The sequence below is a fragment of the Hemitrygon akajei genome, chromosome 12 (genome assembly GCF_048418815.1).
Source record: "Hemitrygon akajei chromosome 12, sHemAka1.3, whole genome shotgun sequence".
NCBI lineage: Eukaryota > Metazoa > Chordata > Chondrichthyes > Myliobatiformes > Dasyatidae > Hemitrygon > Hemitrygon akajei.
In genome coordinates, this window is record NC_133135.1 from 9,315,269 (window position 1) to 9,339,059 (window position 23,791).

At 44.1% G+C, this 23,791-nt stretch overlaps 1 protein-coding gene across 15 annotated transcripts in view; it reads right to left on the minus strand.

The window, feature by feature from the left end:
- Positions 1 to 23,791, minus strand: part of adgrl2a (adhesion G protein-coupled receptor L2a) — an 852,977-nt gene that overhangs the window by 415,568 nt on the left and 413,618 nt on the right. The window contains exon 1 of one of the 15 annotated variants that reach the window (XM_073062550.1): positions 21,735 to 21,751. The exons of the other annotated variants lie outside the window; for them this stretch is intronic. The gene's annotated coding sequence lies outside the window, so the exon portion shown is untranslated. Of the gene's footprint in view, positions 1 to 21,734; positions 21,752 to 23,791 lie in introns of those variants that run through there. 15 annotated transcript variants of the gene reach the window in all.

Sequence of the window (23,791 nt, forward strand, 5' to 3'; positions counted from 1 at the left end):
AAAAACGCTGGAAGAATTCAGTAAGTCAGGCAGCATTTACGGAGGGGAATAAACGGTTGACATTTCGGGCCGTGACCCTTCTTCAGGACTGGAAAGGAAGGGGACAGACACCAGAATAAGATGAGAGGAGACGGAATACAAGCCGGCAGGTGAGACCGTGTGAGGTGGATGGGGATGGAGGATTGAAGGAAGAAGTTACTATCAACAGGGCAGAACTACAATGTAGTGGTTAGCACAAAGCTTTACAGTACCAGAGACCCGGTTCATTTCCCATTGCTGCCTGTAAGCAGTTTGTACCTTTTCCCTATGCTTATTCTGCACAGTATTCCAATAATAGATAGATAAATAATCAACCTGGAGGAGACACAGGAGCCATAACATTTCAAGGACAGCTTCACCCCCTCCACCATCACATTTCTCAACAGTCCATGAACTCGTTAACACTACCTCACCTTTCTACTTCTGCACTATTGACTTATTTTTTTTATTATTATTTATTGACAAACACAGCCCAGCAATACCCCAATTTGATCCTTAACTACTCACGGGAAAACTTTTAATGGCCAATTAACCTACATCTTTGGACTGTGGGAGGAAACCAGAACCTCTGGAGGAAACCCACGTGATCACGGGGAGAACATACAAACTCCTTACAGGCAGCGGTGGGAATTGAACCCAGGTTGCTGATTCTGTAAAGCTTTGTGCTAACCGCCACACTACTGTGTCACTTGGAAACAAACAAATTTCATGACTTAAGTCGGCGACAATATCACTGATTCAGATTCTGGAGGGAGATTCAAGAGAGAGAGAGAGAGTGAAGGAAAGGCTTGAGATGCTGCTCAAATATAAATACAATGTCAAAGCACCCATCACTCTCAGTCTAGTCTCAGCCTGAAAGATCGTTATCATATTATCACTGAGAACTATAATGTTATTCTTCCTAGCCAATCTACAAGTCTCAATTTAAACAGATTAACTGCTTACTTGCATAATATCATTAATAAGACTATAAAATAGGAGCAGAATTGGGCCATTCAGCCCATCAAGTCTCCACCACTGCTTCATCATGTTGGATTTATAAGACACCTATCAACTCTACTTTAAACTTCATTTGCCTCATCAGTGAAATGTTCCCACAACCTACAGACTCACTTTCAAGAACTTTTCATCTCATGGTCTCAATACATTGATTATTTATTCATTTATTATATACCGTATATTATTTCTTTCTTTTTGTATTTGCACAGTTTGTTTGTCTTTTGCAGACTGGTTGATTGCCCCAGTTGGTGTGGTCTTTTATTGGTTATTGTTCTATAGACTTATTGAGCATGCCCGCAGGAAAATGAATCTCAGGGTTTTATATGGTGATATATACTGTATATACACTTCGATAATACATTTACTTTGAACTTTGAAATATAGCCATTGACATGACCTCCACAGCCATCTGTGGCAATGAATTCCACAGATTCACCACTCTCTGGCTAAAGAAATTCCTCTTCATCTCCGTTCTAAAAGGATACCCCTCTATTCTGAAGCTGTATCCTCTGGTCCTAGGCACACCCACCATAGGAAACACCCTCTCCTCATCCACACTAACTAGGCCTTTCAGTATTTGATAAGTTTCAATTTGATACCCCTTTCATTCCTCTGAACGCCAGATGAATGGGATCTTGCTGTGCCCAAGCTAACCATTTCTAGCATTTCAACCACGATCAAATCTCAAAAGCAGTTAATTGGCTGTGAGCTAATGAGTTCCTTGTAGATACATATTTAGTTTCATATGCTTTTTTATTCACCTGCAGCTCAAATTTATTTATTTATTTAGAGATTCGGCCCTTCCAGCCTAATGAGGCATGCTACCCAGCAACCCACCTATTTAACCGCAGGCTGACCACAGATAATTTACAATTACCAATTAACCTACTAACTGGTATGTCTTTGGACTGTGGCATGAAACCATAGCATCCGGAGGAGACCTTTGCAATTACAAGGAGAATGTACAAAATTCTTACAGGTGGCATCGCAATTGAACTTCAAACTCCAAATCGCCTCAGGCTGCTGCGGAGTTGCGCTAACCGCTAAGCTACCATGATGTCCCATTTTAGGCAAGTTAACGTCTCTGTCAAACAGCAAGGAAGAATGAGATGCAAATACTTGTTATCCCCTCTGTGTCATTTCAAGCTCTTTCACAGAGTTGCTCAACTAGACAGCATGCAAGGTCTGGAATCAGATAGGAGCAATGTGCCCAGCGTAATCACAGGACAATTTACAATGACCAATTAACCGACAACCTGGTACGTCTTTGGATTGTGGGAAGAAACTGGGGCACCATGTGGTTCAAGAGGAGAATGGACAAACGCCTTACAGACGTCGCCAGAATTGATCTTGGAACTCTGGAATGCTAGGAACTGTAATGGCTTTGCCCTAACCGTTACGCTAACATGGCACTCCATCTATTTTCACCTCTGCAAATTAGCTATCTCCCCTTGATCTTCCAGTGCAAATGAAAGATCTCGACTGTCCATTACCCTCCACAGATGTTGTCTGACCTGCTGAATTCCTTCAGCATCTTGTGTGATGCTTCATCTCCCAATATCTGCAGTCTCTTTTATATGTAAGCCTTTTGCATTGAAATTGTTTATTAAGTGCTTGTAAAATAAATAGACCCAAAAGTGACTCAAGATCAAGTTAAGGACAAAGTCAGGTTCTACAAGGACAGCCCTTTAAAACAGGTATGAGGAGGAATTCATTCAGCCGGGGGTGGTGAATCTGCAGAATTCATTGCTGTATAGGCCAAGTCATTGGGTATATTTGAAGTGGAGGTTGATAGTCAGGGCATCAGAGGTTACGGGAGCAGGCAGGAGAATGGGGTTGAGAGGGATAATAAATCAGGCATGGTGCAATGATGGAGCAGACTCGACGGGCCGAATGGCCTATTTCTTCTCCAATGCCTTATGGTCTTTAAAAAGAAGAGCAGAGAACAGCAACTCTAAGTCATTAACCTTAACGGGAAACAAATCCCAGCGAACTGGAAGTACTTGCGTCTCGTGGACAGAAGGATGATTACAGAGTGGGGTGGAGCTGTTGAGATTTACATTGTTCTTACTCACAGTGACAGATGACACACATTGTTCAAAATAGAAACCGTTCTACATAATTCACAACCTCCCTCATAGCGTTGCTGTGTTCACTTTAAGAGACGGACTCTGATGTAATGATGTCAGCGTAAGCTCACTGTTTTTGGTTTGTTCGTGATGCAAGTAAAGGTCTGTGATTTTGCGAAGTACGTAAAGCGACTCTCGCATGTTTTATTCACAAAATCCTACTGCTGTCCCTGCCAATGACAGAAGCTGCTGTGGGCAGCGGTTCCGAAGACATCTCTCAGCTCAGAGCTTCTGAAGTCACAACATAGAGCTACTCGAGTTATGTTTAGGTTATCTGCAATTATGTACTTCTATAGAGAGGCTAAGGAGAAAAGAAATCCCGTCTTTCAAACTCTAATGCCCAGATAACTAGAGCAAACTAGCAAGATAGATAACTGGCTGAATAGATAGATATAGGCAGGTAGATAGACAGCTGGCTGGATAGATAGATGGATATACATGATTGCATAGATAGATATATGTAGCTGGATAGATAAATAGATACATGGCGAGAGAAACAGATAGATCGACACAGTTATGTAGCAGAAAATAGGCCCTTCTCCCCAGCTCATCCATATTTACTATGATGTCTAGTTGAGTTAGACCCACTTGCCATCATTTGGCCCATTTCCCTCTGAACTTTCCTATCCACGTACCTAAGAGTCTTTTAAACACTGAAATTGTAACCATTTCTACAGCTTCCTCTGGCAACACCTTCTACGTACCCAGCAACCTCTCTGTATGATTCCCCCCCCCCCCCCACATACCTCCTCCCCTACTACCACACTGCAAACCTGCTCCATGCAAAGGCACACAGAAATCCTCTTTAAGTTTGCCCCCTTGGGTTTTGGCAAGGCCTTGCGAGGCTGATCTTTGTCTCCTGGAGATTCCTGGGAAGCCAGAATGACTGGCAGCCTGCAAACATCTGTGCCCAGAGGGAGAGATCGAGGAGGTGGGAGGTGGGGTGAGAGAGAGGGAACAAAGATGTACCAAGCAGGTAGCATCTGCAGGATGATGTGTGGGGACCTCCCTGAAGTCCCAAATCCGTTAGCACAGAGACCATTGTGGTCATCAATTTGTTCCACCTTGTTATTTCCATTCCAAGCATTCTTTATGGGTTTGACAGTCATTATGGGTTTTATAGGCCATTTCCTTCAGTGCTCTGATTACAAAGGCTCACATCACTGGCTTTAGCAGCAGCAGAATCACAGAGCACAGCAACAGGCCCTTTGGCCCATCAGATCCATGCCATATAGCAATAGAATCAATTGATCATTCGTTCATTATGTGCCATGTCGTATAACGTGGGCAATCACGGTCTGTCCACAACCATGATTGTTTTTGGCAAATTTTTCTACAGAAGTGGTTTGCCATTGCCTTCTTCTGGGCAGTGTCTTTACAAGACGGGTGACACCGGCCGTTATCAATACTCTTCATAGATTTTCTGTCTGGCATCAATGGTCACATAACCAAGACTTGTGACATGCACCAGCTGCTCACATGACCATCTAGCACCAGCTCCCATGGCTTCACATGACCCTGATCAGGAGCGAAGCAGGTGCTACGCCTTGCCTAAGGGTGACCTGCAGACCAGGGGAGGGAATGAGTGCCTTACACCTCCTTTGGCAGAGATGCATCTCCACCCCATCACCCAAAAATACCATAGGATATAGGAGTAGAGTCTGCTCTGCCATTTGATCATGGCTGATGTATTATCCATCTCAACCTCATTCTCTTGCCTTCTCCTTGTAATCTTTGAGACCCTGACTAATCAAGAACCTATCAACCTCAACATTAAATATATCCAATGACTTGGCCTCCACAGCCGTCTGTGGCAATGAATTCCACTAATTCACTACCTTCTGGCTAAAAAAATTCCCCCCACTATTGACACTTGCCGACAATTAAACTTCCTTTTTACACAAATCTGACCCTCCCACATGCCCCCAATTATTAACTCTTACTGAAATACTACAGGTAAATTAAGCCACCAACCCACATGCCTTTGATCCCCACCCTCGTGGGAGGAAACCTGAGCACTAGGGTTGAAACCCACACAGTCACGGGAGAGAACATGCAAACTCCACAAGGAAAGCACCGAAGATCGATCTTGAACTTGGATGGCCAGTGCAGCGAGGCAGTGGCTCGATTGGCTGGGTTCAATCCCAAATACACAGGACTTCCATGGGACGGCCTGGGAGCACCAGGTTTCCTCCCAGATCTCAAACACATGGGTCAGTAGGTTAAAGTGACATTGCAGCTTGCCGCTAGAGTACAGGAGGGCAGTATAATCTCTCAGGGGTGTTGATGGAATAGGTTATGGTGAAATTGGGACAGGAGCCTGAAAACTCACACTCAATGATTAAGAAACAGCTTCTTCCCCTCTGCCATCAGATTGCTGAGGGGCTCATGAACCACGAACACTACCCCAATATGCCTTCGTTTTCCCTATTTATGTCATTGAGTACTAGAGCACAGAAAAACACACCTTTGGCCCACCGAGTTTGTGCAAAATCAATACTCTGCCTGGACCACACCCAGACCATAGTGCTCCATAGCCCTCCCATCCATGTACCTCTCCAAAATGTCTCTTTGTGCATTTTGTTATTTACAGTAATTTTCTGTCTTTGCTGCCAACAAACAACAAATTTCACATCAGCTAAGTCTGTCATAATACACCTGGTTCCGATGCATCAACACATCTGTAAAGAGATGCTCGAAGTAATCTGCACACACACACACAAGCTGCTGGAGGATCCCTGCAGGAGTCCTGATGAAGGGATTTGACCCAAAAAGTTGACTGTTTACTTCCCTCCCTTAGACATTGCCTAACCGTCAGTATTTTAGAAACAAAACCTACAGCACAATACAGGTCCCGTCAGTCCACAATGCTATGCCAAACATGTCCTTACTTTAGAAGTTGCCTAGGGTTACCCATTGCCCTCTATTTTTCTAAGCTCCCTGTACCTCTCCAGGAGTCTCTTAAAAGACCCTATCGTATCCGCCTCCACCACCGCCGCTGGCAGCTCATTCCACACACTCACCACTCTCTGCATGAAAAGCATACCACTGACATCTCCTCTGTACCAGCTTCCAAGCACCTTAAAACTGTGCCCTCTCATGCTAGCCATTTCAGCCCTGAGCAAAAGCCTCTGACTATCCACATGATCAATGCCTGATAGAGGTATCTTATATACCTCTATCAGGTCACCTCTCACAGAAAAGGCTGAGTTCACTCAACCTATTCTCATAAAGCACGCTCCCCAATCCAGGCAATATCCTTGTAAATCTCCTCTGCATCCTTTCTATAGTTTCCACATCCTTCCTGTAGTAAGGTGACCAAAACTGAGCACAGTACTCCAAGTGGGGTCTAACCAGAGTCCTATATAACTGTAACATTACCTCTCGGCTCCTAAATTCAATTCCATGATTGATGAAGGTCAATGCACCGTATGCCTTCTTAACCACAGATTCGCAGGTTGGGTTTGTTGCTCTGAATTTCCAGCATCTGCAGAATCTCTTGTGTTTATGTTACGGTGCACATCTGTACCTCAAACTCACATCCTGCCTGCTAACACTGACAAACATCTCCCTCACTATCTCCATCTTTGTTGTATTCAAAAACTCAGAAAATTCAGTTACTGGCCTACATTGTCTCAAATGGTACCTTCATCTCATCTCAGCCAAACCCTAACAAATTAATCATGTAGGGAGAGAACATGATCAAAAGCAGGTTTAATATCACTGAAATTTGTCGTGAGTTTTGTTGTTTTGTGGTAGCAATACATTGCAATATGTACATAAAGTTACAGTAAGAAATATATACGCTCTGTGGCCACTTTATTAGGTATCTCCTGTACCTAATGAAGTGGCCACTGAGTGCACATTTGTGGCCTCTTGCTGTAGCCCATCCACTTCAAGGTTCGTCATTTTGTATGTTCAGAGATGCTCTTCTGCACACCACTGTTGTAATATGTGATTTGTTGAACTACTGTTGCCTTCCTGTCAACTTGAACGAATCTGGCCATTCTCCTCTGACCTCACTCATTAACAAGTTGTTTTCTTCCCAGAACTGCCCCTCACTAGATGTTCTTTTGTTTTTCACACCATTCTCTGTAAACTCTAGAGACTGTTGTGCGTGAAAATCCCAGGTTATCACCAGTTTCTGAGATACTCAAACCACCCCTTCTGGCACCAACAATCATTCCAAGGTCAAAGTCACTTAGATCACATTTCTCCCCCATTCTGATGTTTGGTCTGAACAACAACTGAATTTCTTGAACATGTTTGTATGCATTGAGTTGCTGCCACATGATTGATCGATTAGATATTTGTATTAGCGAGCAGCTGCACAGGTGCACTTAATAAAGTGGCCACTGAGTTTATATAAAACAAAATTAAATTAAATAAGCTGTGCAAAAAGAGAGCAAGATAGTGAGGTAGTGTTCATGGTCCGTTCAGAAATGATCCCTCAGCTCGAGAAGTGAGAGTTCTTCTCTTGTATTTAGCTGGCGGGCATGAATTAGATAATGCACAGCTTTTTGGTCTTGTTGTTCATGTTCCTTCCCTTAACAGCATTGCTTACTCATGTGGCATTAATGCAAATGGAAGAAAGCATCACCACAGCTCTGGCACCCAACCGGCCTGCAGCATGCGATCAGGATAAAAATGTGGTTATTCCAATTTAATACCACGTCGCTTGTATCTGATTCCAGACCTTGCTTGCTGTTTAGTTGAGCTACTGTGTGAAAGAGCTTGAAATTACACAGTGGGGATAACACACAGTCAATATTTCAAGCATTTGCATCTCATTCTTTGTTGCTGTTTGACATTTGACAGAGGTGTTAACCTGTCTAAAGTGACGTAGCGGCTAGCGCAATGCTATTATAGCTCAGGGCGTCGGAGTAGGGAGTTCTATTCTGATGCCATCTGTAAAATATTTGTAAACTCTCCCCTCCCCTCCCCTGCTGAACCACGTGGGTTTCTTTCAGGCGCTCCAGTTTCCTTCCATGTTACAAAGATGTCCCAGCTAATAGTTTAATTGGACATTGTAGATTGTCTCGTAATTAGGCGGCGGTAAATATGTGGGATGCTGGTTGGTGTGGCTCGTTGGATCAGATGGGCCTGTTACACACTATACCTCCAAGTAACTAAACATAAATTTAAAAAAATACAAAGGTATTCCATTCACCCCCATTCATGGCCCTTAACATTCCTCCCAGGTGAGGCAACTGCTTCACCTGAGAGTTTGTTGGGGGTCATCCAGTGATCCTGGCATGGCCTCCTCTACATCAATGAGACCAAGGGGAACGCTATGTTGAGCATTTTCATCTCGTCCGCGACAATCAGGATTACCCAGCTGGCCAACCAGTTCAATTCCAATCCCAATTTCCACTCTGACACATTAGGCCATGGCCTCTTCTTCTGCCAAGATGCAGGATGGAGGAGCAACATCTGCTGGGTTCCTCCAGCACTTTGTGTGTGTTCCTCTGGATTTCCAGCATCTGCAGAGTCTCTTGTGTTTAAAGTACAAAGATTATTGATTTCTTTTGAGAAACAATCCTAACTTGTTACATCATGGCCTGGTATGGAAACACCAATGCCAGGAGTAGAACATGGTGGATACAGCCAGTCCATCAAAGACAAAGCACTGCCTAATATTGAATGCATTTACATGGGGCATTGCCATAAGAAATCAACATCCATCACCAGGGGTTCCCAGCCTGGGGTGTCCACAGACCCTCAGTTAATGGTTAGGGTCCATGGCATAAAAAAGTTGGAAAACACTGACACCCACTATCCAGGCCATGCTCTCTTCTCACTCCTACCATTGGGTAGGAGGTACAGAAGCTTTAGGTGACACATTAACTGGTTCAGGAATAGTTATTACCCTACAACCATCAGGCTCCTGAACTAGCGTGATTGATGTCACTCACAACAACTCTGAACTGATTCTACAACCTAGAACTTATGTTTTCAGAATTACCTTTTTATTAGCACACTTTATCTTATTTTATACATTTGGCTAAACATAGAACAGTACAGGCCCTTTGGCCCATTATATTGTACCAACTTTCTAACCCACTATGATCAATCTAACCCTTCCCACCTACAAAGCCCTCCATTTTTCTTTTCAAACTTGTGCATATGTAAGAGTTTCTTAAATGCCCCTAATGTCTGCCTCTATCACCATCCCTGACAGTGTGTTCCATGCACCCAACATTCTCTGTGCAAAAAACCTATCACTACCTTCCCACCCCATTCTTTCCTCCAAACACATTTAAATTTTGCCCCCTCATAATAACCACTTTCATCCTGGGGGGAGAAATTTCGGCTGTACACTCGATCTTATCATGCCTTTTATCATATTGTAAACCTCTATCAAGTCACCTCTCATCCTCCTTCACTCGAGAGAGAAAAGCCCTTGCTCGCTCAACCCATCCTCGTAAGACATGCTCTCTAATCCTGGGAAATCTCCTCTGCACCCTCTCTAAAGCTCTTAGTTATTTGTCAGTCTTTGTTTATTTGGGTTTTGTTTGGTAGATTCTATCACATTTCTTTATTTTCATGCAAATGCCTGCAAGAAAATGAATTTCAGGATTGTACATAGTAAGGTTCTCTCCTCCCCCTTCCCAATGGGCAGGAGATACAAAATCTGAATGCACATACCACGAAGCTGAAGGACAGTTTGCACCCTACTGTTATAAGGCTATTAAATGGTTTCCTGACTTCACAATCTACCTCATTATGATCTTGCACCTTACAGTCTACTGGCACATTCTCCGTAGCTGTCACACTTTCTTCTGCATGCAGTTATTGTCTTACCTTATTCTCCCTCAATGCACTGTGTAATGATCTGATCTATACGAACAGTATGCAAGACAAGTTTTTCACTGTCTCTCAGTAGATATGACAATAATAAATCAATTCCGATGCCAAATTCCTTGAATGATAGTGAGGCCACAATTGGCAACCAGACCTGTCGAAGAGAACTCACTCCACTGACACCCCTACCTTGTCACCTTTAGTGGGTGAGGGGAGGGGAGTTGAGGAAAAAACCTCACCTCCTCTTGAAACCAATTTGTGATGTGTATAGAAATGGCACAATAGTGTAATGGTTAGCATAACACTGTACAGCGCCAACAAACAGGCTCAATTCCCGCCACTGTCTATGACGAGTTTCTATGTTCTTCCCATGACCTGATGCGTTCCAGGCATTTACCACTCTCTGTGTAAACATTTTGCCACACACGTCCTTTTAAAATTCCTACCTCTCACGTTAAATGCATGTCCTCTGTGCTTGTGAAAAAGAACCTGACTGTCTACCCCGTCAATCCCTCTCGTAATGTTCTAGTAATAGAACCAGAGTTAGGTTTATTGTCACTGACATATGCCGTGAAATTTGTTGCTTTGTTTACACACAGCTGTACAGTGCAAGACAAAAAAATTATGATTGCGAGATGGAGGGGGGGGGAGAGAGCGGGGGGGGGGGGAAGAGAGAGAGTGAGAGAGGGAGGGAGGGGGAAGAGAGAGGGAGGAAGGGAGGGGGAAGAGAATACAAAAGAGTAATAGTGATATGGTTCATGAAATATTCAGAAAGCTGATGACAAAGGGGTAAAAGCTGGTCCTAAATGTATGGGATGTTACTATACTGAAGACATGCAAAAATGATTTATGAGGACATTACCAAGTCAGTGGGCTTGACTTGTTAGCAGAGATTGAGTATTTTCTCCCTGGAGTGCAGAAGGCTGAAGGGTGACCTTTCAGATCATGAAGGAAAGGTATGAGGTTGAAGGGTACAGTTGAAAAGGATTAAAAGAGTGCAAAGTCTGCAATTAAAGGATAAAGAAGAGGGGAAAGGTTAAAAGGGGAAACTTTTCCACTCTTAGTTAGGTATATGGAGTGATGATGCAAGATAATGGAGACAAAGGAGCACTGACGACATCTTTGAACGTCGATGCCTGAAAAAGGTGCCACCCATCATTAAGGACCCCCATCACCCATCACTCGTCTCATTGCTACCAACACAAGGAGGAGGTACAGGAGTTTGAAGACACACTCATGATCTCAGGCACAGCTTCTTCCCCTCCACCGTCATATTTCTGAATGGACAATGAACCCATAAACACTAAGTATTTTTTTCTCTTCTCTTTTTGAGGTAATTATTTAATTTAGTTTTACATACATTCTTCCCATTGCAACTTATAGTTTTTATTACTATGATTGCAATGTACTGCTGCCACAAAACAACACATTTCACAACATATGTTTGTGATATTAAGCACAATTCTGAGACTTTCCGCTGAAGGTGGAAATCTTGAGCAATGCACACAATAATACTGGAGGAACTGAGCAAGTTAGGCAGCATCGATGAGGGAAATGAACAGTCAAAATTTCAGGCTAAGACCCTTCATCAGGACTGGCAATATGGAATGATTAGGTTAGATTATTATTAGATTAGATTACTTCATTGTCATATACACCAGGGTGCAATGAAACTCTTTGTTCGGAGAAGCTCACGGGGTACACTGGAAGCATGACAACAATAAACACAGCAACATGCACAAACAGCAGAACGGTGGGTGAAATGATCACAAATGAGCTGCCGGAGGAAGAGGCAAAGTCAGATATGGTTACAACACTGAAAAAGCACTTGGACAAGAAAGATTTAGAGGGAAGTGGGCCAAATGCAGGCAAACAAAAGTAGCTAACTCGGATAATCAAAGTCCATCTATTATCAAAGTAAATATATGCCACTATATACCACCCTGCGATACATTTTCTTATGGCATTCACAGTAAATAGAAACACACAACAGAATCAATGAAAACTTGACAATCAATGTGCAAAAGATAACAGACTGTGCAAATACCAAAAGAAATAATAATAATAAATAAGCAATAGGTATCGAGAACGTGAGATGTAGCGTCCTTGAAAGTGAAACTATTGGTTGTAGAATTAGTTCTACATTGGGGCAAGTGAAGTTGAGTGATGTTATCATCGTTCAGCAAGGATGTGTCGGACCGAATGGCCTGCTTCTGTACTCTGTCTCTGGCAACTAGGGAAGTTGCCAGAACAGAGAAGGGGAACCAAAATGCATGCAAAGAATAAAACCCATCTAATTCCTCCAAAGTAAATGTATTATCGAAGTACATTGATGTTACCATATCCTACCCTGAGATTTATTGTCAAGGATCAAGGTTACTTGCTGTGGCTTGCCCATCACTGCATCTCATGCAACAAAAAAAAACAGCGTTCAACAATTATAAAGAATTATATAAAACATAAAGTTAGAGGTTAAACTATATATATTATGGAATAACATATGCACAGGTACATAAATTTCTTGCAGTTACAAATAAAATAAATACAATGTAATTTTATGAAAAACTATACCTGTGCAAAAGACAAACTATGCAGACAGAAGTGATACTGAGAACATGAGTGGTAAAGAGTCCTTGAAAGTAAGCCTGTAGATCATACAATCAGAGGAGTGGTGAGTGAAGTTACCCACTCTGATTCAGGAGTCTGATGATATTAGGGTAATAACTGTTCCTGAATTTGGTGGTGGGGGACCTAATGCTTCCGCACATCTTTCCCGATGGTAGCAGTGAGCAGCGAGCATGGCCTGGATGGTGGGGGTCTTTGCTTTCTTGGGGCAGTGTCCCATGTAAATGTGCTCCGTGGTGGGGAGCTTTGCCTGTGATGGATTTGGCAGCAGGGCTTAACGTCGACATGCGCTGACAGTTGAGTGTGCGCTTGATTTTCACTGTACATTGCCTGCCAGACTCTATGTATCTCTGGGGTGTACCTCTAGGGGGGCACCACAGCATTAGAGGGGATAATCCAGAAGATATTGGATCCAATAAACATTAATGGCACCATCTCCGCTTTACAAATCTATCCCAAGTTCCCCTTTAATCAAATTTGCGTGTGATGGATTTGCCCAGCGTCTGGGCTCTCCCCACCGTTCGAAATTCCTTGAAAATAAAAAGAGAACGTCTAAAAGATGACCTGCAGAGACCGCAGACGAACCCCCTCCCCCTTTCACAGGGCCAGTGAAGCAGACGTTCGCAGACTGTGCAGTGTGCTCTTCGCTCAGTATTTTCGATAAAGCTGCCTTCATGTCGCCGACCTGACCTACTTAGAAGATATTACAGCGTCTGAGCTCCACGCCATCCCGACACATTCACTGCTCCGTTCCTCCTGAGGCCTCCCATCGGATCCATAAACATCTCTAAATTAAGTGACAGGCAAAATGGCAAATAAAAGATCTCTCTCTTGTCTTGGGGGAGCGTCTTGTCTGCGGAGGCTGTATCCGGAGATGGGGAAAGCGGACCGGGATATGAGCTATCGACAGAGACCGTTGCCGGGACAGTGGCTAACGGTGGGGGTGGGAAAGAGAGAGAGGATGAGATTTTCTTCTCTCGTCCTGTTTGGGAAGGGTCGCTCCGTCTGCACTGAGCTAAGGTTAAACCCGAGCGGCGGGGTTAGGTGGGTTACTCTTTCGGCAGGACGGACAATAGATGCGGAATGTAGCGAGTCCAGAGCTTGAAGGAACACGAATTTTGAACAGGTTAGGGTGGTGGGGGAGCGGGTAACCATCAATGGGCCCTTCCTCCAGCTTCCCCTCCTTGTCCGGCGCTCGACACCCTAAGATCTCCAAAGAGATAACAAACTCAATCAGAGGGGAACACGAGAGATTCTGCGGATGCTGGAAATTCATGAGACAAAATGCTGGAGCAACTCAGCAGGTCAGGCAGCATGTACGAAACAGCCGACTGACCCCTAATCGGTGTTAGTTGAGAAAAACATTTGTGCTTTATTCTCAGTTCCACCAGCATTTATGTGCGTGTGTTACTCAAAATACGAAGTCCCCTTGCAACTCAACTTCTGCTTTTGCTCGCCGCCGCCGAATGCAAACATCCCAGGAACGAAGCGCTAAAAGATACCGACGGATTCACTGTACCTCCACACACTTTATTGGGACTCTTTGCGTTTTAATACCAGACTCTAGCCCCGCCCGACTGGCACCCCCATTCTCCGCGCTGGCCGTTGTTTCCCGGAGCAAACCGTCGACCAGAAGCGGTTTAGCTGCAACGCGTACAAAATGCTGGAGGAACTCAGCAAGTCTGACAGCGTCCGCTCTGTGGAAATGAATGAACGAAGAGTCGATGTTTCCATTGTGTGTGCGTGTTGCTCTGAATTTGTGCAGAATTTCCTGTGTTTACAGTTTGGGTATCGCAGATTTGAGGTTAGCAGGCGGACGGGACCGTATTTGTTCTGATCGAAGCATCCCAGAATCAGATGAAGATCACAAGACATAGGAGCTGAATTAGGACATTCGGCCCACCCGTGGCCGATTTATTACCCCTCTCATCCGCCTTCTGCCCGTAACTTTTGATGCCCTAACCTATAATGAACCCATCCATCTCCACATTAAATATACTGAATGACTTGGCCTCCACAGCCGTCTGTGGCAAAGAATTCCAGAGTCACCTTCCTCCGGCTCTGTTCTAAAGGGACGTCCTTCTATTCTGAGGCTGTGCCCTCTAGTCCTAGAGATCCCCAACTATAGGAGACATCCTCTCCACGTCCACTCTAACCAGACCTTTAGCCTTTATAACCATATAACAATTACAGCACGGAAAAAGGCCATCTCGGCCCTTCTAGTCCGTGCCGACGCTTACACTCACCTAGTCCCACTGGCCCGCACTCAGCCCATAACCCTCCATTCCTTTCCTATCCACATACCTATCCAATTTTACTTTAAATGACAATACCGAACCTGCCTCTACCACTTCGACTGGAAGCTCGTTCCACACAGCTTTGGGATCGGGGTTCAATTCCTGCGCCATTGTAAGGGCTTTGTGCGTTCTGTCCAGGACCATTGCGTTTCCTCCGGGTGCTCCGGTTTCCCCTCACATTCCAAAGATGTACTGGTTGGGGTTGGTGAATTGCCGACACGCTACGTTAGCGCTGGAAGAACGGTCCACTTCCAGACCGCCCCCAGCACAGTCTTGGCCGATTCGAACAGCCCATTTCACAGTATGTTTCGATGTACCTGTGACAAATAAAGCTCATCTTTAAATCTATCGAAAGTATTTTACATCTTTTATCCTTTGACGAATCTTTCTGATCTTTAAAGAATCTTTGGACAAATGTATGGGAAGGTGACCCTGGGTGGGTATAATTGACCGAATGATATTGATTGTGGCAGCGATCCTATAATTCTATAAAGACATATGTTGGAATCACCCCAATCACTGTGGTTTGTAGCAAAGTTTTGAAGCCCGCTCACATTACATCATTTTATGCTGATCACCTTATTCATAAGCATGTGCACTATTTACTCCAGAACTCAATGTGGAGTTCTGGAGTAAGAATAAGGGCTTTCTCCCTGGAATACAAGACAATATATTCATCTAATTAAATTGATAGAGGCGTGCATATAATAAGAGGCACGGACAGAGGGGACAGCTACCACCTTTTCACAGGGCAGCATAGAGGCATCGTGGTTAGCACAACGCTCCATGGTACAGGTGACCCGGGTTCAATTCCCGCCCCTGTTTTACGCCCCCCCCATCCCCCACCCCCCACTGGACTGCGTGGGTTTCCTCCTGGTGCTCCAGTTCCCTCCCACCGTCCGAAGACAGAACGGTTGGTAGGTTAATTGGTGGCAGTAAATTGTCCCGTGATTGGCCTAGGATTGAATCAGGGGATTGCTGGGTGGTCCATGCTGCATCTCAATAAACCAATAAATAAATAATTTTAACGTAATTGAAGGAAAGTATAGTGGTGTTTCAGAGGGGCTTTTTTGCACAGAGAGTGGTGGGTGCATTGAACAACTGCTAAGGGGGTGGTAGAGACAGATAGAGAAGTCTAAGAGACTCTCAGAGTAGGCACATGGATGAGAGAAAAATGGAGGGATATATGGAAGGGAAGCATTAGTGATCTTGGAGCAGGTTAAAGGGTTGGTGTAACATTGTGGGCTGAAGAGCCTGAACTGTGTACAGTATGTTCTAAAGTAATCTAACCTCCACCCCACCCATATTTGGTACAGGTTATAAAGGGGGAACTAGAAGCAATCTTATTCCATCTGGATGGTGCACAGAGCTGTTACACAGGTGAGCAGTATCCAATTCCAGTCCAGGAACTGCCCCCCCCCCCCCATCTCTGCCAACAACAATCTCAACAGAAAAACACTCAGGGTGCCACTGTTCACTGCGCAGTGCGGGCAGCTGTTCGGTTGGGAGGGCGTGGTACCAACACATCCCCTCCCGTGCCGGAGTGCCACACAGAGCAGGCAAACAGCGTGCCAGTGTTCAATGAAAATCCAGCTGAGGTGGGCTGGAACAGAGCAGTTTGCTAACATGCTAATGCACACTGGCACACAAACACGAACACACTAACACACATTCTAACAGAGACACACATACACACTCTATAGTACATTCTAGCCCACACTAACTGAAGCATACTGACACACACACACACACACACACACACACACACGCACAAATACACACACAATTCGCTGTGTGTGACAGCAGATACTGGAATCTGGAGCAACACACAATAAGCTGGAGGAACTGTCCAGATGATGAAGGATCTTAACCAGAAACACTGACTGTCCAATTCCCTCCACAGAAGCTGCCTGACCTGCGGAAACCTTCTGACATCTTGTTTGATGCTCTCTGTTCCCTGTCGTGCTATTTTCAACCACTGACATGTTCTGTTTAAATGGGTCATGACATCCTTGTTACAAACAGGTATTGCAACAGGAACCCTGTTCGCACACTAGCTACCAACACAACCCGTGGAAGACCAGGTTAGTAGGCGGCATGTTAACTGGGCGACTGATATCTTTCAAGTCACCTTGAAAAACGAAACGCCGTGAGCCTAACGCATTGCGGAGATTGAGTGCATGACCGAACCTCTTTGGCGCTGTTTTCTCTAAGACACGCGGGTGCGCAGTCGCGCAGTAACTGAAACGCTCCTATGCACATAGCCTTTGTTGCCACGCAGCTGGAATTTTCTTTTATATAATGGTTCAGTAAAGTGCTGTGCAAGTTTTTAGGCTGTGTAAAAATTTACTGCTCTAAGCAATGGTTAGCCCATGCACTTGTAAGCAAAATATTAGAGGGAATGTTATTCTTTGGAGCATCTTCTCAAACTCAAGCAAGCCGCTTGCTGGAGTATTGTCTCAAGATGAAACTCCATGAGGTGAAGAAGACAGATCCTATTCACTAAGGTGGGACCTGTCACACACTTTGACCAGAAAAACCTACAAACAAACTTCCAGCATCAACTGTAGAACAGGGCGCTACTGCCAGGAGATGGCCAGGAAGCTAACCAGTCAAAAGGAGATTTGTTGAAAGTCCAAAATCTCTCCTTTATTTCTCTTCTCTTAGAAAAATAGGTATGAGAACCAGGACGTCCTCCGGTAAAGTCACTATTAGTGCCATGCAAGGACAACCACTGAAACAGGACTCAAACTAGAATGAAAGCTCACCTCAGAGTCCAACTTGCTCCTTCAATTTGTCCTCTTCTTTCACACGGGCTCACCAGAACCTTCCTTTAAGCAGACCTCATGACGTAGGCAAGCTCCAGCAACTGGGCTTTCTTTTGTCTGGTCACTGAAGTTGGCCAGACAGCTGATTAAATGTAGACATAGACGCAGATCTCACACTGTCACTGACACATACACGTACACACAGGCGGACAAAATGCTGGAAAGAGGGGGAAAAAAGAGAAACACACACAGAAGAGCGAGAGAGAGAAGCAGCAATAAGAAAAAGAGGGGAAAGATATGCTAAACACATATCAACATACATTCACACACACACACACACACATCAGAGGGGGCGATGAGAAAAGGAATATACAGTAAAATTTGAGCAATCTGCAATATGCACACTGAAACACAAAATGAAATTCTTGTATATACACACACTAACACTGACACACATACAGAGTAAGGATTACACACCTGCACTAGCACAAGGACTAACACAGATTAGATTCGTGCACCAATGTGCATACACGGTGTTTTACATCCACACCAGCACACTCTCAGATACATAAGATTTGTGCGCGCGCGCGCACACACACACACAGAATGAGCAAGATACATCATCATTAGCACACACTGAAACATTCATGTTGAGACACGCACAGATGCACATATACGTAAGTGAGTGCTATACAACTGCCTTGATGGACTTCCACATACACAATGAGATTTGCACACACAGGATGAACAATGGACACACACTACCGAAACACTCAGTTTCCGCAGTGACCGTTGCTCAGACACAGCCATTAATTCAACTCATATTTTACATAACTGGCCATAAACCGCAGCATCAACTCAAAGTATCTTTAATTGTTTTAGTGTCTCTTTCTCCAGCTGAAACATAAACAGAAAAACACGTACAAAGTGCTGGAGGAACTCCGCAGGTCAAGCAGCATCTATGGATGACAGTCCAGATGAAGTAGCTGGCCCAGAACGTCCACTATTTATTCATTTCCATAGATGCTGCCTGACCTGTGAACTGAGTGTTTCGGTAGTGTGTGTCCATTGTTCATCCTGTGTGTGCAAATCTCATTGTGTATGTGGAAGTCCATCAAGGCAGTTGTATAGCACTCACTTACGTATATGTGCATCTGTGCGTGTCTCAACATGAGTGTGTGTGTGTGTGTGTGTGTGTGTGTGTGTGTGTGTGTGTGTGTGTGTGTGTGTGTGTGTGTGTGTGTGTGTGTGTGTGTGTGTGTGTGTGTGTGTGTGTGTCTGGATTTCCAACATCTGCAGAATCTCTTTTGTCTGAGACACAAACAATGCAGGTTAACTCCATCGCAGTATTGACACAAACTCAGAAAGTGCTACACATGGGGCATTATACATCCGACTCAATGCATCACCTCCATTTGCCACTACAACTGACAGTTGAGCTATTCAGGTCAAAAGCTTTCCACTCAAAAGCCAGATGTGAATGGGTAAAATGCACTGCTGTTCTATGTTCTGTCACCACAGCTGCTGCAGATGCAGAGAACATACTTTAGATTATACTGCATATTCCATTCCCAGACACTGGTAAATCCTTTCTGACAGATTGAAAAGGAAACTGGGTTAATTAACATTAGAAAAAAAAAGTAGAATAAAGAGATGCAAAGAAACATAGTAGAACATAGAACAATACAGTATGGGAACCGGCCCTTCGGCCCACAATGCTGTGCTGATCCAATTTAATTAATAATCAAATGGCCAACTAAACTAATCCCTTCTGCCTACACAATGTCCATATCCTTCAATTTCGCTCACATTCTTGTGCCCATCTAAATGTCTCTTAGAAGTCTGCCTCTACCACCACCCCCGGCAGCACATTCCATGTATTAACCACTCTCTGTGTAAAAACTTGACCCTCACATCTCCATTGAAATTACTCCCTCTCATCTTAAGTGCATGATCTCCGGTATTAGAGATTTCAACCCTGGGAAGAAGGGTTGAAATATATCTATCTATACCTCTCATAATCTTATAAATCTCTATTAGATCCATCTCCCCTCAGCTCTCTGCCACTTCAGAGAAAACTACCCAAATTTGTCCAATCCTTGTTCTAGCGCATGTTAAATGGAAGTGTAGCCATATAACCTCAATTATAGCTTCAGCGCGAAAAAGCCAATGACTTATATACACTAGTCTGTTGAACATTACTTAAATTCATTCCAGCCCAAAAACAACTCATTTCCATTTTCCTCAATTCCTTAAACCAAGCATTGACGAACAATGAACAATATGCTGGAGGAGCTCAGCAGATCGAACAACGTCTGTGGATGGAAAGAAGCTGTCGGCGTTTTGGGTTGAAACGCTGCATCATGTCAGAGATGTATTAAAGGACATTTAGTCACTGTGCTAATAAAATCACAATATTCTGATTGAAAGGTTAGAACTAAAGTCATTCACCAGAGACGCATATTATTTTGGGGCACTATGCTAGTACAGCTCATGGTGTCAGAGTTCAGAGTTCAATTCCAGTGACCTCTGCAAACAAGTTTGTACATTCCGTCCCGTGACCGCATGGGTTTCCTCCGGGTGCTCTAGTTCCTCCCCACATTCCAAAGACATACCGGTTATTAGATTAATTAGTCATTGTAAATTGTCCTGTAATTAGGCTAGGGTTAAATTGGTGGGTTGCTGGGCAGTGTGGCACAGTACGCCAGAAGGGCCTGTTCCATGCTGTATCTCTAAAATAAAATAAAAATAATATTTTCTTGCTGCTGGGTGATTTCAGTTACTGTAATTTGTACCTCTTGCATTTTATCTGTATCAGTTTTTCAATACTGTGCATTAATGCATTTAAGGACACCATTTCTACAATGAAATTGAATGCATAAATGCATTTGTTGGAACAGACCGAACGCTTCCACATCGAAAGGGCAAGACTTTGCCCGTGTACGGTTTCTCTGCACATCCGCACCGGGGAAGTCAGTCCCTGCTGTCAGATCCACGTCCTCCTCAGGACAGGGTGAAAATGCAGCTGCACTGCCAAAGCAAGGCTTCCAATTATACACGCAAAGTGTCCTAAGTTAACCCAGCAGCCAGAATTTCATGCACATAGCCATGAATGGATAAAGAGATTTCTGTACGACCCAGATGACATTTTGGCTGGAGGCTTTGGTTTGACTGCAGGTGGCAAGTCTTTGTATAACATCTCCCTCTCACTCCCAACCACTCGGAGTACTATTAACGAGTATCTTCCTTCTTTACTAAAAATACAGTTTGCTCTTGGTAAATAACAGGGTTGTGCAGGCAAACAACTGATAGACACACTGCAAAAACCTTGCTGTGGGTTACGGGCAGGGGAAAAGTGTACACAAGAATAATTCTGTTATTTCGTAAGACCCTCCAAATTGCCTGGTGAATTATTAATCATATTCTACAACGTGCCAAGCTTCAAGACATGATTGAAGATTATTATTTCTAAACAATATGCTCCTGCAAGTAAATTATAAATTTCTTACAGATTTACTGACGGACTGCGTCTACTAATCGGCAGTTACAACTGAGCTTCTCGCTGGACTAGTACAGGAGCAAAGGAGCTCAACCAGTCTCCGTTCAATGCTTCGCCAACAACCCACACAGCCTTGGCTACAATCAACAAATGTATAAGTGGTGGCTTAATAGATCCTTAGACCAAAGGCAAGATTATATTCGTCAGCAGAGAAAGGACAAAATAAAGTAATTGCAAGCATCCAGTTATCAGTGTCTGAGTACATGACAACAACAAAAAATAGAATTAAGGGAGTTTTTATGAGTTCCAAATAATTTCATTCCATTCAAAAAACAGATCTAAATTATTTATAATTTGGTGTGTAGGATAATAAAATATAAAAATTTGCAGATTGAAATTAGGTTCTCAAATCAAAAAGATTTTCCAAACAGTTACAGTAAATTGTTAAAACAAATTTCCTAGCATAGTTAAGCCCTCATTCATCTTGAATTCTTTTCTCACCCGCTGGTGTTTTACCCTTTTCTGGGGCGCCCAGTGTTGCAATACCCATGGGCTCTGAAACCCCCTCCCCTACCTCCAGAATGAGTCGTCTTCTCCTCCGCCGACTGACGGTTGCCCCCAAGCTTTCCGGCTTCCTGGCTTCCGTTCTCCCTACTCTCGATGTCAGCTCACTAGCCTTTCCGGCGCTCAGCGTTCCGCTTCCCGCCCCCCGCACTGACTCCGGACGGATCACTGACGAAAGCCCCGCGCCCACCGCGATCCAACTGCTCCGTTGCTGATCGTCTCACAGTCCGTTGTGCGCGGACCCTGTACCCACATTAGCAGTACAGGTGAGTTGGTTCTGCAGTAAGAACCACACCCCTTCTCTCCCCGCAACCCCCACAGCCAACCCACTCACCCCACCCTAAACTCCCTCCCTCGTTCTCGTCTACGCACACCGACTGAGGAACCTCTGCTGCTAGCCTCAGCTCTTCTCGAGAAAGGGGGTGGGACATAAGGTGTACCAGAGCTCGCTGAATACATGAGCCAGCACTGTAAGCAAAGTGATAACACCCTGTAAAGCTACACTTGCATTTATATAGGGTCTATAGCGTCCCAAGGCACCAACACAGGAGGACAATCAGAAAACAAGCTGGCCATATGTGGAGGGACATTCCCAGCACAAATAACCAACAGTTCAGTAGTATTTCAGCCAAGGAGGAAATGCGGAGAAGGGAAAATTATAAATGAAAGAGACAGGGAAAAGGGGCCTTCCGGAGGCTGGCAGAACATGGAGATTAAAAACATAAGTTTCTTATTGCGGACTAATATTTTGACACATCTGCCTCGACAATTATCCCATAGACATTTCTGCAATAGTATAATTAATTCGGGCAGAATTTAATAAAAAAAAGAAAATCCAAAGGACTGTTAAAAGAGGGTGGGTGGGGCAATTGGCCCGTGCTGAACAAATCCAGTAAGTGGCTGTGGACCGCGGCGCCCTTCCATCCTCCGGGTACACCCACTCAAATTCATCTCCAAATGCTCTGTCTGACTGGCCAAAGTTAAAATTGTTAAGGAAGGTTTAACATTGCGGCTACTAATACGAAAAGCTGTAAAAATTGCAAACAGACTCCCCTCTCCAGGGGGAGAAAAAAAACACAAAGTTTGCATTAAAATTCCAATCAGGATGGAACATTTTTTTTACCTCAAGAAGAAGGCAACACGCTGTGATTTGCCAAAGAGAAGATAGGCTAGCAAATTCAAGATTGTTTAATGCCATTTCCAGCACGCAAGTGTAAAGGAGAACGAAATTATTGTTACTCCAGATCCGATGCAGCGCAAAAAGCACAAAAAAATAAAGAACGTAATAAAATACGCAATAAATAATTACATAAGATAGCTTATGTACATAACTTAATTGTATGTCCATAAAGTGACATACGCAAACGGACGGATGATATTTAAAACATGATTTCTTCCACCATAATCCTTTACATTAAGCATTGACAAAGGGGGGGGGGCGAACGTAAACTTCGGTGACAGGAATGAGTTTAACAGAGCAACGAAGAAAAGTTCGCTGTAATGTTTGGGGCACGCTGCCCGCGGACTGAAGGGCAACCCAGTGGCTCGGCAGCCCGCAGACGGTACACGGGGCGGCGAAGTCGGGGCAGCCACAATCTTGCCCTAGGTCCACCGCCCTCCCCCCCCCCCCCCATACACACACACACACACACACACACACACAATTCTGAGACTGAATTAGTGCGGAGGGCTCTCGTCTTTGAATGTGTGGCGGCCGCCGTGGACATCGGCTGCCCGTCAGCTCTGCACACGGCGACTCTTTCAAGGCCAGTCTGTGAGATTTGCACGGGTGAGCTCTTTGAGATTCTTTGCCCGCCAAATGCAAAAGTGCTATTAAAAATAAGAAAGGAGTGGTCGCGTTATTCTAGTTCTGAATGAAACAACGGGACATGATTATAAATATATATTTTTTAAATTTGCTGAGCACTGTTAAGTGATTTATTTTTTTTAAATAAAGCATTTAGCGAATTAATCAGCAACAGATGATCAAGCTTCGTGCATACGGCCGCGTTTTCAATACCGGCACAAACTCTTCGCGTTGCAAGACGAAACCTCCTTATTCTCTCA